The sequence below is a fragment of the Limulus polyphemus genome, unplaced genomic scaffold (assembly GCF_000517525.1).
Source record: "Limulus polyphemus unplaced genomic scaffold, Limulus_polyphemus-2.1.2 Scaffold3071, whole genome shotgun sequence".
Classification (NCBI taxonomy): domain Eukaryota; kingdom Metazoa; phylum Arthropoda; class Merostomata; order Xiphosura; family Limulidae; genus Limulus; species Limulus polyphemus.
This window is the reverse complement of record NW_013668681.1, coordinates 95718-111478: the sequence shown is the minus strand read 5'-3', so window position 1 is coordinate 111478 and position 15761 is coordinate 95718. Positions and strand designations below refer to the sequence as shown.

The 15761-nt window shown below is 31.6% G+C and overlaps 1 protein-coding gene across 3 annotated transcripts in view; it reads right to left on the bottom strand.

The window, feature by feature from the left end:
• The window catches only part of LOC111088070, a 31704-nt gene extending 26623 nt beyond the window's left edge, over positions 1-5081 (bottom strand). Inside the window, exons 1-2 of one of the 3 annotated variants that reach the window (XM_022396944.1) lie at positions 5036-5081; positions 3937-4007 (exon numbers count right to left, since the gene is read on the bottom strand). The gene's annotated coding sequence lies outside the window, so the exon portion shown is untranslated. Of the gene's footprint in view, positions 1-3936; positions 4008-4178; positions 4227-4873; positions 5001-5035 lie in introns of those variants that run through there. The other 2 variants (XM_022396943.1, XM_022396946.1) reach the window with 2 other exon arrangements.
• Between the last annotated feature and the right edge of the window lie 10680 nt (positions 5082-15761).

The following is a 15761-nucleotide window of genomic DNA, read 5'->3' as shown; positions in this document are numbered from 1 at the left end:
ATATTTAACACTGACCACCAGGGAAGCAGAATTATCAGCAACAGTGTATATCTATCGTGTGTAAAGTTTTGGTTTAACATCCAGTCTTGGCCAGAAAGGAAGAAAGAATATCAACAATAATGTACAATAAACCAGTGGCTAAACAACTGACCTGACCCAACAGAGCAGCAAAATATCAACAATAATGTACAATAAACCAGTGCTTAAAGAACTAATCTTAGCAAACAGAGCAGCAAAATATCAACTGTAACATATGGCCTTGGGCCATAGAAACCCAAAACAAACTAAATAAACCAGAACTATATCTTGAACTTAAATATTGCAAAATTTTCGTGAGCCATTACGCAATATTTAAGAATAAACAAGTGAAACATCGTTAAAACATATTTTTAAATGCCTGTCTACCTAGATAATTTGTCAAAAATGGTTGGATATAACGTTTAGATGGACATGCGCAAATATTAACCAGGTTTGGTGAAAATTGACGCAAGCACATCAAAAGGATTTCGCGCCGTTTTACTAAGTATTTTAAAGCATTTTAGTTTTGAAGAAGCTTTCAGCAGACACGACGCTACGGTTATTTGCAAAGTGATTTTAATTTAAATTGCAATATCATCGGTGTAATAGCAAGATGATTCTTTTGGGAATTTTACTCAATAAACCGTTTAAGAGAATACTAAAAAAATCACTTTTTAAAAATATAGCACATCGTTTTTCAACAATTTGAGTTATATCTGGCTCTCTAGCTGGTGATACATACATATGTTTGATTTCCTAATTTTTATTGGTAGCTGTGAAATATTACCACAAAACAAACACGGCTGATAACAATGCATAAATCCATGAATTATTTTTTTCTCAACGTTTTACGAAAAATTTAAATATTTTTCAGAAACTGTGTATATTTCAATTTTTTTATATAATTTATATTAGATATTAAAAGAATATATAAAAGTGGTTATTTTTATGATTGGATCTTCGAAATTTCTTACGTTAGTAATAGCGAAGAGACGTAGTTTGTCTCAATCATACAAACTCTGAAATTAAAAACACAATAAAACACTACTGCACCAAATTAACAACCATAACATAAGCTTAGTTCATTTAAGAAATACTACTTTGTATTTATTAATAACTAGAAATAAATCTACCAGAAATAAAAAATATTTACAACTTTAGATAAAAGAATAACTTCATAATATTTTGGAGCATCATGTACACTATGTTTTGATGTTGTGTGTTGAATTTTGCGCAAAGGTACTCGAGGACTATCCACACTAACACTCCATAATTGGTCTGGCATGGTTTAATGGTTATGACACTCGTCTCATAATCTATAACTTGCGGGATCAAATCCTGTCACCGAACATTGTCGCCCTTATCATTCCCACTATTCGTTGGTAAAAGAGTAGCCCAAGAGTTGACGGTGGGTGTTATCGACTAGCTGTTTTCTCTCTAGTCTATTACTTCAAAATCACGGACGGATATGCCCAGATAGCTTTTTACGTAGCTTTGTGCAAAAACTAAAACAAACAATTTTGCAAAATTACACAATATCAAGATCCGTAAATCCTTTCGTAGTTTTGGGATTTTCCACGGAATGTAGAAGTAGAGAAAGTGTGTTTGTTGTCTTACAGCAAAGCCACAACTGGCTATCTGCTGTGTCAACCGATGGAAATCGAACCCCTGATATTAGCGTTGTAAATCCAAAGACGTACCTATGTCCCACCGGGGGACAGGTGGAGGTAGAGAATTCCTCAAACTTATGCTAATATGTTAGCTATTTCTAATAACAATGCTCGAATAGAGGTTTATAAATACTTTTTTTTTACTTTAATTTTAACAGTTGGATTGCAGAGTTGTTTAAAGTAAATCTAGTTAAAATATTAATCAATCATGCTTATAAAAACAACTAGCAGGTATGAACATTTTCTTAAAGAATTAAGTAATGTTAAAATGTTTTTAAATAAAAATGGTTCCAAAATAGTATGATAAATAATACCATGCATAATTATTTGGATAAGGTATGTAGTGTCAAACAGTTAAAACTTAGTATTCCAAAATATACAAGTGTAACATTACCGTACACAAACAAACCTATACTAAAAATATTATGGAAAATTTTCATAGAACTTATCCACAGGTTAAGACTAGTTTCACAGGTTGATTTAAGATTAGTTTTTAAACATGCAAACAGAATATACTTTTATGGGTATAGAGAAAGAGTTTAATATGCAAAAAATCTAAACATTTTTATGATATATGAATTTAAACGTCCTATTTAATTATATGTATGCAGGTTCAATAACCCTGTAGATGGTTAGAAACACGCATAATGGTACATACAAATTTAGTGACGAATAATAAAGTGCATGGGATCACGTGCTTGTCGAATATGATATTGTCATACATCTCAGTATGTTTAAGCTTCTTACCATCGGACGTGACAATAAGTGTTTTCGTATATAAAAGAACCATTGTTGTTTAATAGATTAAAATCAGAGCTGAACGAGATACGTCCGGAAACAAAATTATTACTAACGACAGTTCTTTGGTAGATCAGTGATAAGTTTGCCGATTTCCAACGCTTAAATCTGGGGTTCGATTCCATGCGGTTGACTGAGCGCAGGCAGCTTTGCACTAGGAAAAATAACAACAACTACTACTAGTACTAATAATGATAAGAATTATATTTGAATAAGCAAAAGACAGAAATTTCTCAATAAGAAATAAACAAATGACGTCCACTACGCAAGGAAACTTGGCTCTATTTGATTATGTAAACCGGGGTTGATTCTTTCAGTCCTAGAACAGAGTCTAAAAAACTCCTTAAAATATTTCCACGTTTACATAATATGCAAGCACTCTGTCATCTTGCAAAAAAAAAGGTCAGTTGTTTAAACTGTGTTTTGTTTATCAGTTAAGCTGTATTACTTCAAAACTTGTGTCCAGTCTTTTGTATTAAGTCAGTCAGGTCAGAGTTCAAATTGACTCTTCAAAACATTTTCTGCATAACCTTTAGATAAAGTGGATGTTGCTCTTACCTATAGAAAATCCGTGCATCTGAGAATACTATATCTGTTATTCTCAACGTTCTAGCTACAATAGTGAGCTCGTGTTTAAAACAAAGAAAATGGGGCATGTGTTCCTTAGTAAACATTTTACTTATTTATTGATTTACTCTTTAGGCTATGGTTAGGTTTTGCGTGTACGCCGGGAGATCAAGACCATCTAAACATATAAGTCGTGTTGTCATTTTAAAATTGTTTTGTTGGCTGATTTAAGGAAGCTTTAAAAGCTACAAAAAAGATGTATATTGTACATTTACGAACCTGAGCACCATATAATACCTTACAGTGGATAGACATATAGCCGTGTCCCATTAGATTAGAGCACGAATATGATTGAATGGTTATCAAATTTTCAAAGGAGGTGAGTAACCCGAATATCATGAGCTAAAGATGTTAATTTCAATGTAGCAATTTCGAGAAAACGTTGACAAAATGGACGTAACTACGTCCCCCCCCCCCAGTGACACAGCGGTATGTCTGCGGACTTACAACGCTAGAAACTGGGTTTCGATACCCGTAGTGAGCAGAGCACAGATAGCCCATTGGGTAGCTTTGTGCTTAACTTAAAAAAAGAAACAAAAACGGACATGACTGCAGTTTTGTTTTTCAGAGAGCAAATTAACTAGCCTACTTTTACTAGATTGACTATAGATAAAACATATTCGTGGACAAGTCTTCTATCCTAAAACAAGTAATATTTTCTTTACGAATGAACAAGTATAAACATAAGCATTTGATAACCAAACGTCACTCAAAAAATAACAGAAGAATACGATATTCTTACCAGGAGGCGAAACGTTTGTCTAAAAGAAGAATTGTATAGGTGATTTTTTTTAGGCTACTTCAAAACCATTGTGAAACTCACTTGTTTATCACGAAACGGTGCTGTGGTGCTTCACCGTTGCGGTACTTTTCTTGGGATGTCGATTTGGATCTCTAAGATGCGGAAAACAAACAACAATTAAAATAAGTCAACTAAAGTTAAACTAAATAATGCATACGGTATAAACTCAAAGAAAGCTAATTTCTGTCTCTACGGAAACTATTTTGACTACGTAATCGTACAGGGGATTTTTAACTAATTGGATTTATATTTCTTGTTCTTACGCTTTTCAGTAAACAATGACTGAACAAGTCTTCGCTAAACTCAGATCAGTGCACTAACTATTGTATTTTATCACACTATTATCAATGTGCTATAATTGTATGGTTTGATCACGTTTTGTGCTCAGATTTCTTTTTAAGTAATCTTACAAAGATAAGGATAAAGATAACTTATGCTGTCAACTTAACCATACAAAACATTAAGTTCGTTAGTTTCGCATATCAGATTTTTGTGTATAGGTACTCTTGGCTATCTTATGACACTATAAAGGTCAAAACACAGAGTTACGAAACTTTTACATCATAGAAGGTCGTTCTAACGGAAGCAATAACCGCGCAATTCTGAAATCAATGAATTCAAAAAGGTCAACAAGTAATATTAATTATCAAAGCATGTAATTCTACAAAGACACGTAATAAGTATTCTAGGTAAAACTTAGGTACAGAGTGCAATCATATCTTATCTTCCTTATGTTGCTGGTATAAAAATGGAGTAGTTAAGCATTTATCTTACATCATAAGAACCATATATACATATACATGAAACGCATAGAAGTTAGACATTATGGAGGTACACAGTGCTTTTATATTTTTTATTGTCTTTTTTATTATGCTAATTTCTTGGTTTCGTTGTAACTATCTAACTAAAATATATAACAGTTCTAATTACAGGCAATAATATACGAAGACTTACTAACCAAAATGTGGAAAACTATTGGTTTTATATCATACATTTTACCATGGTTGTCAGCACATCAGTATCGTTACAAGAAAAACAGTCTATGAGACTGGCACATCATTGCTACTCTGAAAATGAGATCAAATAATAATATTAAAAAAAATTCACTGATTTACTCCACCTCAGTTCCTCTCTGTAAACACACAACAATCTGATCTAGAAGACAGCTTCTGGATAACGTAAAAGGTTTTACATTCAATTACGACCAATACACTGACGTTGTGCAAACATACAGAGCATGCGCAGTTCCCTAGCGTTGGTTAATAAAGATTGTAATGCGTGAACACGAATAATGGAAAGAAACCGTGGTTGTATGCTAGAATCACTTGCTTCGCCATTTCCTGTAAAACCCAGTTATTATAGCTTAAAAAATAAGAAAAAGAGGTTCGCATAAGTATAGAGTATATTGCTATCTTTCATAAACTTGCAACGAATAAGATTTTTTCTTAGTGTCACTACAATGCCAAATTGTCAAATGTGTAAAATCCTGCAGTTCGTAATTAATATAACAAGCTAAAATAATTTACATCATTATTTTGTCAAAATTATTATTGATTACTAACTTGTAATTACCTTTTGAGGCATCGTTTTAATAAAGCAAAAGTAACTGCCAGACTCAACAAACGTAACAATTTTTCATATATTTTCTAAAACATAATTCATAAAAGAAGTATTTAAATTTTTAGACTAGCTATAAACCATAATTTATTAAATACTAAATTGTAGTTCACATTTATTCTTAAACCATTAGGATACCCATACAAGCCCAGAAAAACCTAGTAGTATATGATTCATCGTGATGATGTCGCTGCTGCTGGAGATCAGTAGGAGACGGCAAAAAGCTGCTACAAAGAGTTGTTGAAACACAAACAGTTTTCGTTTAAAAGCCCTACATTATTAAAATAACTTTAACTTAAAAACTTTCAAGAATTATGCGAATCACAGCGTGTATGAGAAGCTGTATAGAGACGATGATCATCAGAAAGCTTTACACGCCAGCTTCAGATCTCCATAAGCCGAGTGTGGCTCACTGATTAGAGTATCAAAGAATGAATCCGTGGGTTCACGTCCTCTTACCACAAACTCAAGCTCCGCCATAAGTTCTCTGTAAGAAGGAAGGGCAAATTCCACTATCTGATTAAAGTTGGCCAAGATTGGGCAGTGGATATTGTTAATTAGCTGCCTTCCCTCTAGTCTACCAGCTCAAAATTAAGACAGTCCGTAAAAGCTTTACGTGAATATCCGAAACAAATAAACAAAGAGCTTTCCATTGCTGTAGGATCAAATATGGGAGTAGAATGAAAGTAACTGAAATTGTATCTGGGATTCAAACAATTCAAAACAAATTAATATATACCAAAAAATTACACGAACTTTTAGAATGTCAAATTTAAATTCTTGGGAATCTCTACGTACAGATTATTGTTTTACAGGTTTTCGGACCACACTTAGCCCTATTACACCAGGACACAGGAGAGAAGGAAGTTAATTATTTTTAGGTTTTGGTTAAAAACTGCATAAAGATTACAAGTACGAACTGGGCAGTGGGGTTGCTTTTTATGCCATAATGGCAAATCTACATTCAATGTTAAAAAATATAGCTGTTATAATATAAAATATTTCTTTAGAAACTACAGCATCCGGTGATGTCTTTAAATTAATGGTTACAGATGAAAGTACATCATGGGTCTCGATAATAGTTTATTCAAATAGTTTAAGCGCTTATGATAAGCTACAGGTATGAATAATATATATTAAAAACTGAGTGATTAGATACTTAACAATTATGCTTTGCAGGTGGAAATTTTTACAAAATTTAATTTGCAATATGATTATTCCATTTTAATAACTCCTGAACTGAAAGATTAGAACATGATATTTGATATAAAAACTTTACAAGTTAAAACAACAAGTTTACTACTACTGCTACTGTTAAGTATATATAATCTTGATATTACACAGTGTCATAGAACATTAAAATCAGTCAGACGTAGTTTATACACAACAAGTTGCTATTTTACAGAACGTTACCTGACTAGTTTACAACAACAACACTGATAACTTACCTCTTTGCCAATGATAGTTTAAAAGGGTCTAATACAAACAACTGTGCAGTAAATCTGTTTACATAGAAAAACATATAGGTAAATTATTTATATGCGTATATAATGTAAACATAAATATTATTTGAGCAGTTAAGGTAATATTTACATCTTATAAGGACTGTTAAAAACAGCAAGACTATGATGAAATAGAACATACTTATAATTCAAAATAAGCCTTACAAAGGATAACGCTGAACAACCAAAATAAATGAAATAATCAGAGTACAGGTTATAATGTGTAAAATATAGTTTGTCCTGCCTTTGAAGATGGCTGCAGAAGTAGAACCCAAATAGCGGTGAGGATACACCGTCTATCAGTCTTAACCTCCGTTCGCCAAGTCTCACACATAAAGAATAAAATAGTAAAATAAGAAAAAATAAAATAAATTAGCGAAATTTGGATGCTTGAATCCACCAGTCCCACATCTACATCATCCTTCTCTGCCTGCAGACAGTTGTGGGAAGATGACTGCTCACAGAAGAAAGGAAATGAAAAAGAAATATGACCCTACCATTGGGGGTGGTGATTAAGAACGCCACCTGGTGAAATTAGCATTCCAGTCCCAATTATGGTTGTAAAAACTCAAATTAATTTGGTAATATTAGCAGTACCGCAAAGAAAAAAAAACTAAAATAAAATGCCTATCTATTTATCGAAACTAGTACAACACCCATCCTTCACCCGTAAAGTCTACTGTAGGTCCTAATTGCCAGATTGTCGTATGTCTTTTATATATAAACTAAATCGTGTTAATGATGCTAAAACATGTATATAAAGAGCAATAAGATATTTTTTATTGAAATGAACTTACTAAAAATATTTTTTTCTAGATTTTCAAGATTATCAACAATTTCAAGCAATATATATATATAATTGTTATTTCTTGATACTTGTGTTATATATTTTTATCTTTGTTACAAAATACTTTAATAAATTTATTTAATGTTTGTTTTTCTCAAATCTATTAAATATTAATTTGTCAACATTAGCAGTAAAATATTGTTACAAAGTCTACGGAATCTAAGTATTTGTGAATAAGATACTTATAAATCAAAAATGAATATAATTGTCATAAGAGCGATCAGAGTTTCTAAAAGTTTGCAACCTAATGAACAATATTCCAAATTAAATTTCCCTTAAATAATTGTTTTCCGTACCAGAATAGTAGAAAATATGATTTATAGTTTAAAAAGTTATTTCAATGCATTTTAGCTTTGTTACATTAAATGACGATATCTGAATTTTTATAATAATTTGTCTTATTCAATTTGACATGGAATTGTTTAATTTGGTTATTCGTAAGAATAGAGAAGTGTGAAAGCTAGTAGGAACCTGTTTATTGAAATGTGTGTTACATGGAACCTTACTGCCAGATTTGAATGTTTTTATTTACTTGTGGCAAGTTTACGTAATTAAGAAGTGTTGATTTTACAAGTTTATTTACCCCCAAATTAGTTTCACTGAAAAAATATTATAAGACATTTATTGCTAAAGAAATTTGATTGACCATTGTCTCCCATGAGTTTCTTGATTGACTTATGACAGTCACGAGTAAAATATCAGAAGCCTAGCTAACATCAAGGGAGGATCCTATAACAGTGGCACTATAGGGTTCATCAGGCACCATAAGAGTCTGTTGTTTACTGAAGTTTCCACGATAGGGCTGTGCTATAGTCCAAATATGAAATTCCTATACATAGATAAATACGAACGGAAGAAGCGAGATATACTTTATTCTTATATGCACATTATGATGATTTCAGTTATAAATGGTTCTATAGCTCCAACAATGTGTGCTTCAACTTTAGACATTTTTTGCTAAGACTTAAATGATTGAAAATCTGTAAATCTTCCTTTATTTTAAGATAATTTGAACTTAAATGAGAACTGCTACAAAATCAAAAGTTCATATATTATATGCAATTGGGCTTATTGAAACTATGTTTACTACTTTGTGATTAACCATAACTAATAAGACTGGAGAACCTATTGGTCTAATACCATTATATACAACATCACTGATAATCTAACATTTATCTAGTTTTGGTAAGTATATTCGCAATTTTGCTTCCGTTATTGTTGCTACTGGATCGAATCTGAACATAGTAAATATAAATTAATATAGTCTCAACTCATAATAATATTCATTTTAAATATAACTATACAACTGCCTTTATCTAGTTTCATTGTTCCTCCTGCGTGTCCCACAGTGGTTCAGCAGGAAATCTGAAGGATTATAATGTTAAAACCGATTTTGATACCCATGGTGGGCACACCACAGATAGCCCATTGTGTATCCTTGCGCTTAACAACTAACAATCTCCTGTTCAATGTTCCGACTTCCTTTAAAGTCAATCTGGAAGATTTTGCTCAAGATAATTTATAAAATAACAAGCATGTGTTAAAACAGAAGTTATTTTGAGCTTTAACAAATTTATTAACCATATAAATAACAAACAACCGATCACGCCTACGATTCAATCTTATGATGTGCGAAAGAAAAGTCTACTTTTCTATATACGAATTTTCGCTTATTAAATATGAAGAAAAATTTATGAAATTATCTTGAAACTAGGATTGTTGTGTTTTTGAGCTCACAGTAACATTCAGAACTTCAGATTCAAGGACATTATTACAGCTCCGAAACATTTGAGAGCAATAAATACACTCACTCGACGTGTACACTAACAAGGATGCATAGCCTTAACCACCAGATGTCTCTCCTAATAAATCAATGAATAGTCGAATATAAAATCAAACTCTACATCGAACTTGTTAAAACACCTTACAAAGTTATGATCAATCAGTGCGTAGCAGCAACCAAGCGGGAACTTTTAATCAATGAGCAAGAACTTGTTTTGAACAGGGAAGTTTATGTCATTACTACTAAAATGTTAATTCTGTAAAACATTCTCAATGAATTATGTAAACAAAACAATTAATTGCATTATCAAGAAATATAATGTGTGTTTATTTATATTGTTTTTTTCAGATCTTGTCACACTAAACTCATGTTTCACAGCTTAGTTATGTTACTTACCTTGAGCTAGGAATTCGAATTTTTCTTAGTTTGAATTTACTTTACTAAGTGTACGCGTGTCATTGTAGATATTCTTAAGATATTTTTTCACTAAATGATTACTAAAGTTGCAGGTATTTTGTGAACTTATTAATACTAAAATACTGTACAGAAAGCAAATTCTATATATAAATTAGTTTTTTTGTAAAACTCACCTTACTTTACCATATTCTTGCGGTAATGTAAAAAAGTACTGCCATAACGCACAAAACATAAATGCACACTGTCTTAGCATCATTACAAATACACGTTAGTATAATGACAGCAACGCACACTGTCTTGGCATCATTACAAATACACGTTAGTATACTGACAGCAATGCACACTGTCTTAGCATCATTACAAATACACGTTAGTATACTGACAGCAATGTACACTGTCTTGGCATCATTACAAATACACGTTTGTATACTGACAACAATGCACACTGTCTTGGCATCATTACAAATACACGTTAGTATACTGACAGCAATGCACAGATAAGTTTGTTTGTTTTTATTTACACCCTATCTATCTATTATTTAACTGTAGAATCGCAAGTGGCAAAGTACGTAATAACCATAATTTAAGGATAAATGTTCTAGTTTTCGATCAGATGAGAAAATCCAGGTCTTTTGTACTGCAAAGTGTAATAGATTTGACTTTTGAATGATTTTAAAACCTACTTGAACGAATTGTATAATCCACAACGCCAAGCTCAAGATTGAAACCATAATTAAAACCTTTATTTCTTTAACCCCTTCCAATTTCAATAGTTTATAAAACTGCGTAGTACGATCTTTGATTTGAAAGCATTTGAAACTAAACGTCATTGATTGTTAGAATATAAAAAGGGACACTTTTAAACAGTCAAAAACAGCTTCATTTGTGAGGTTGCACTAATATTCTTTTCATTAGTTTTTAAAGGATTGTACCCCAACAGAGGGGGTTATGCTACAAGTAGAATGTATATTCGCACTATCAGCAAGTGTCAGAAGCGTCGCTAGGTGTTTAAAATATTTGGGTCTTGAGCCCATAGGTGCGGGAATTTTCGGCTTTCAGTATGATATCGATCATGGTTTACTGTGTTGATTTTTCAAGACACAAACTAGGGATTCAGGGCTCTGTCAAGTACAATTAGAGCATGGGCCCACATGCCAGAGACTAGCGACACCTCTGGCAAGTGATTTTTAACGGTCTTAATTCTTTTATATTCCTAAACTTCCTTCAAGTGTACCCAACAAACATATATGTATTGGGTGAATAACAAGTACGCCTTCCAATTTTGTTGTATAACCAAATAGCCCAAATGCTACGGCTCAAAAATTTGATATCTTTCAAATGGGATTTTTGAATTTATATATAAATATTATCATCAGAGCCAAATTTTATACTAATAACTATGGTTATCTTGAGAATGATCACTCATCTTCACATTTTAGTTTACATCACGTAAAACTTGAAAGAATCTTCATGGCCTTTTAAAAGTTTTAGTTCCTTTTTTGTTTTTTTTGGAGCAGAAATATCAAAAACGTTGCAGATACTAAGTTGTGGCAACATAGTCGTTAATTACAAACACTATTAAAATGTAATATCGAATATACGTTTGATACCTCACATTTCGGAAAATATAATATTTCAGTTTTACAGTTGCTACTTTAAAACGAGTTTTGGCCATTTCATTAGTTTACGATTTTTAGATGCTACACCATTTTACATAACTAGTTTTAATTTATTTTGTAAAGTTATATATATATATATATATATATGTTTACTAGTTAACGAAACTCTCAGTAGGTGGCACTACGCTTCCAAGGTATTTTCTTTCTGAGCTTATAACTATTTGCGTTGTTATTACCACACCTTTTCCGTAAAGTTTTAGGTAGTGTACCCAAATAACGCTTCAATCTTGCCTAACACAGATAAGATGTATTATCAGAAGATGTACAAAACAAGAACGATGTCTCTAATCGCTTGATACTGTTTATTATTTATTATATAAATATTGAAGAACGACCTCATGTCACACACACAAAAGACTGATTCGTCAGTTTGGGGGTTTCACATGTGAGGAACACAATCAAAACTTTGGGATTCCTTGGAAAAATCATTCGTTTAGCAATACCAGAGTTTACTAATCTTATTTGAAAATGAATCGTATCTAAAATTTGCATTATATACTTAAAATGCTTTGACTTGCTTTATGCACTTTAAACAACAAAAATCTACCATCTAAGTGAAATACACAGAACCTCTTTGATTATAAGCGTTTTCTTCTAGTAATGCTATAAATGCAAACATTTACTGACTGAAATATTGCCTCTTATATTAGTTCTTTAGCTTGGAATTAGCTTCATAAAGTGTCAAAAACCATTTGATTAAATATTCTTAGAGTTTTTCACCTAGAACATATACAGCACATAACAAATAAAACAGTTTAGATAGATGATGGTAATCAGAGACTGCTGATTAGATCAAAATACTACAGGATGGATATAGTTTAAAAACTGCATATCTCTAGGTAGAAGTTGAGGAAGGACTAATCTTCAACATTTGACCATAATTCTCTTCCCGAGTCTACAAAATCTGAACTTTCTGATCTTGATCTTTCATCAAAAGCTAATATTACATATCTCTTGATGTTAATGTAACTTGTATCTATATGTTGTAGAAAAAGTAACTTTTCCCATGGCCTCGGCTTTTTCTGAAGATTACAGTGGAGAAGTAGAGGAAAGTATTCGGTGAAAAGGAGAAATGTAGTAATAATCCAAACATTGTTTCCTCACGACATGATCCAATATGACCCTAAAATGTCACTCAATATCTTCAACAATTTGAACAAAAAAAGCAAATTTTTTTAAAAATAAAATCAGATTCATAGCACATTTGAAACAATTCGGATGATTTACATTTCAGGTGTGGAGAATATAAAAAAAGAGTTTAAACAGATAACAAGTTTTCAAATTATATAAATAATGACTAGATTAAGAATTTCTATGAAATTGCCTATTTAAAATTTCAACACAGATGTAGAACACAATGATTTATTTTGTATTTAAGTGCAAAGTTATACAATCCAAATTTGCACTGCGCTCACCGTGGATACAGAATATTGATTTCTATCTGAAACCCTCAAGCTTACCATTGAATGTTGAGAGGCAGTAATACAATGAAAATGAATTTTCTAATTCTCTGTTAAATTTACACACATATATATGCAAAGAAACAAATATATTTTACTGAAGGAAGTGATTAATAAAAATTAAAGAATACAAAAATGACTTTAATGTATTTGTGGATTTATATATTTCTTTTAAATGAACTGTAATAAACAAATAGTTTAAAGTAATTTATATATTGTTTAATTTATATATATATATACACACCATGATCTTTTTTAAACAATCCTTATCAGAATGAAACTTTTCCCATTCACAAGCTCATGAGAATTTAAGTGCTAGATATTTGCCACTTAAGATTCCTAACTCTAATTTAGCAAATTCAATCAGAAAACTAATAAAATTTAGCAATGTAAAGTTATTTTTGGCGAAGGTAAGTTAAGATTCCCCAAATTCAGTATGGGAAGCAACCCGAACTCTCATACGAGTGAAAACAAATTATTAATGCGTCTTTTTTAATTTATAAATATAATAAACTAAAATGTACACAGAAATAGACTATGACTTGTATTTGTTTAAACTGTTTAATGATGTTTGCAACTTTTTGAGGAAAATGTCATATCTTAAAAAAAATCATTAAATAGTTTTGTAATAACTAGCTGAGGCTACCCATTAAAGAAGCAAAAATTCCCCTTCCTTCTTTTGTTATAAATCATTACACTAATTACATACTATGCTTTGTGTAAGGTAACAATCGACCTAATAGTCTTAAACAAATCAAATGTGACGACTACGTTACAATCTCCAAGGGCATGTTCAACTGTACTAGATTTGGTAGGTGATGTGAAATTAGTGTTTTTTTATGCGTGTTATTGGCTTCCTTTTCGTAGAACCAATATAAGGAAAAATCAACTTATAAACTACTAAGGATGACTGTAACAATAGGAAACACATTTTTCAAGAAAAAATCCCTGATGTAAACAAATTCGTTGTGCATACCTTGGTATATATTAGATATTTAAAACATGAATAAATATTTGAACTAAGTTTTTCTATATATATAAAGCACAAAAATCCCTGTGTATATCTGTTTGTCCGTTATCTAGCTACTAGGTCACTGGGCCAATTTCAACCTAACTTTGAGGGGTGATTGTTTGAAACAAGGGGCATGTTATTGCTGTCATTGAGCATTTATTATTTTTGGAGCAAGTGAACGTTAACCACATTCATAGATGGCGCTACATCCTTGCATAAAAAATATTTAATTTTCTATAACACAATGTACGCAAAGTGTGGGGAGGACACAAGCGTCTTATAAATCATCACAGAGCACTCTCTATGGAGTAATGCAATGGAAAAAAATGGCGAAAGTATCATCTACATATCTATGGTAGTGGGGAGGTTTGAGCTGTTGAAGGCAATTGTCCAGCCATTGTCTATCATATTGACACAGAAACAAGTTGGCTTAGGATGACACAAGGCTCGAAAACATAATAGTCCAGGAGCCAAGAATAATTTAATCATGTGTCTGAGATAAAAATATCTGAATATGTATTCTGACTCAGAAAATGGTGTACAAGAAGAAAATTAATTTCTTGGTGGTACCAGTGGGTGAAACATGATATATTTTATGCGAAGGTCGAAAAAAAAATGCTGTCAAGAAATTGGGATTTGGGTCCTAGAAACCATTAAGAATTGGTGTATGATCCTCCTTTTGCTCTTAATTTGATGACGATAGATGGTGTAGTCAGGAAATAATAAAATAATGACATTTTATTTGGAGAACCCAGTCTTAAAATGAAAAATATCCAAAACATCTGCGGCTTTCCGTTACTTTTATAAAAGTTTAAACTGAAAGATCTAAAAAGTGGTTTAATAGCATATGTCTTTTGTATTCCAAATATTAAATTTTCTACAATAAATTGGATTAATTATTTAATATGCTGTTTGTAATTTTTTTTATATGAAATAAAATAAATAAACATTTGATGCAGCTTTACCTGTAAGAACTTACAAGACCTCTATCAGCGAATTTTGACGGAAAAACGGAATTTTTGTCTTGGTGACATTTAAAATTTTATTGCTCCACATAACAGTTATGATTTTTTACAAATGATATTTTTAGCCAAAACTGCATATACATGTTACTGTATTACAACAATTACATAATATGCACTACGATGGAGAAGCATGCAGCAAACTTACAGTTCAACGCGTTATTTACTGTGATCACTGAAATATCTATCATGGTTACACACATTATTGCAGAGGTATAAGTCAAATACATATATCATTGGATTATCATACATTTGACAAATATTGTCTATACAGCGTGTACAGCCATATAGGCATATTCAACGTATGAAACTATCAGTGACTGATTCGAGTAAAATATCAATGAACCAGCATACTATTACTTATCTGCTCGTTTGTTAATTTCCGGTGAAAAATTCTTTCCGAGAAACTTCAACGATACAAGTCCCTTTTTGATTAAAACTAGTTTATTATTTCTCGATACAACTTTTTGTAATACACAGAATTTCTACAGTAACTTTAAACTTAAT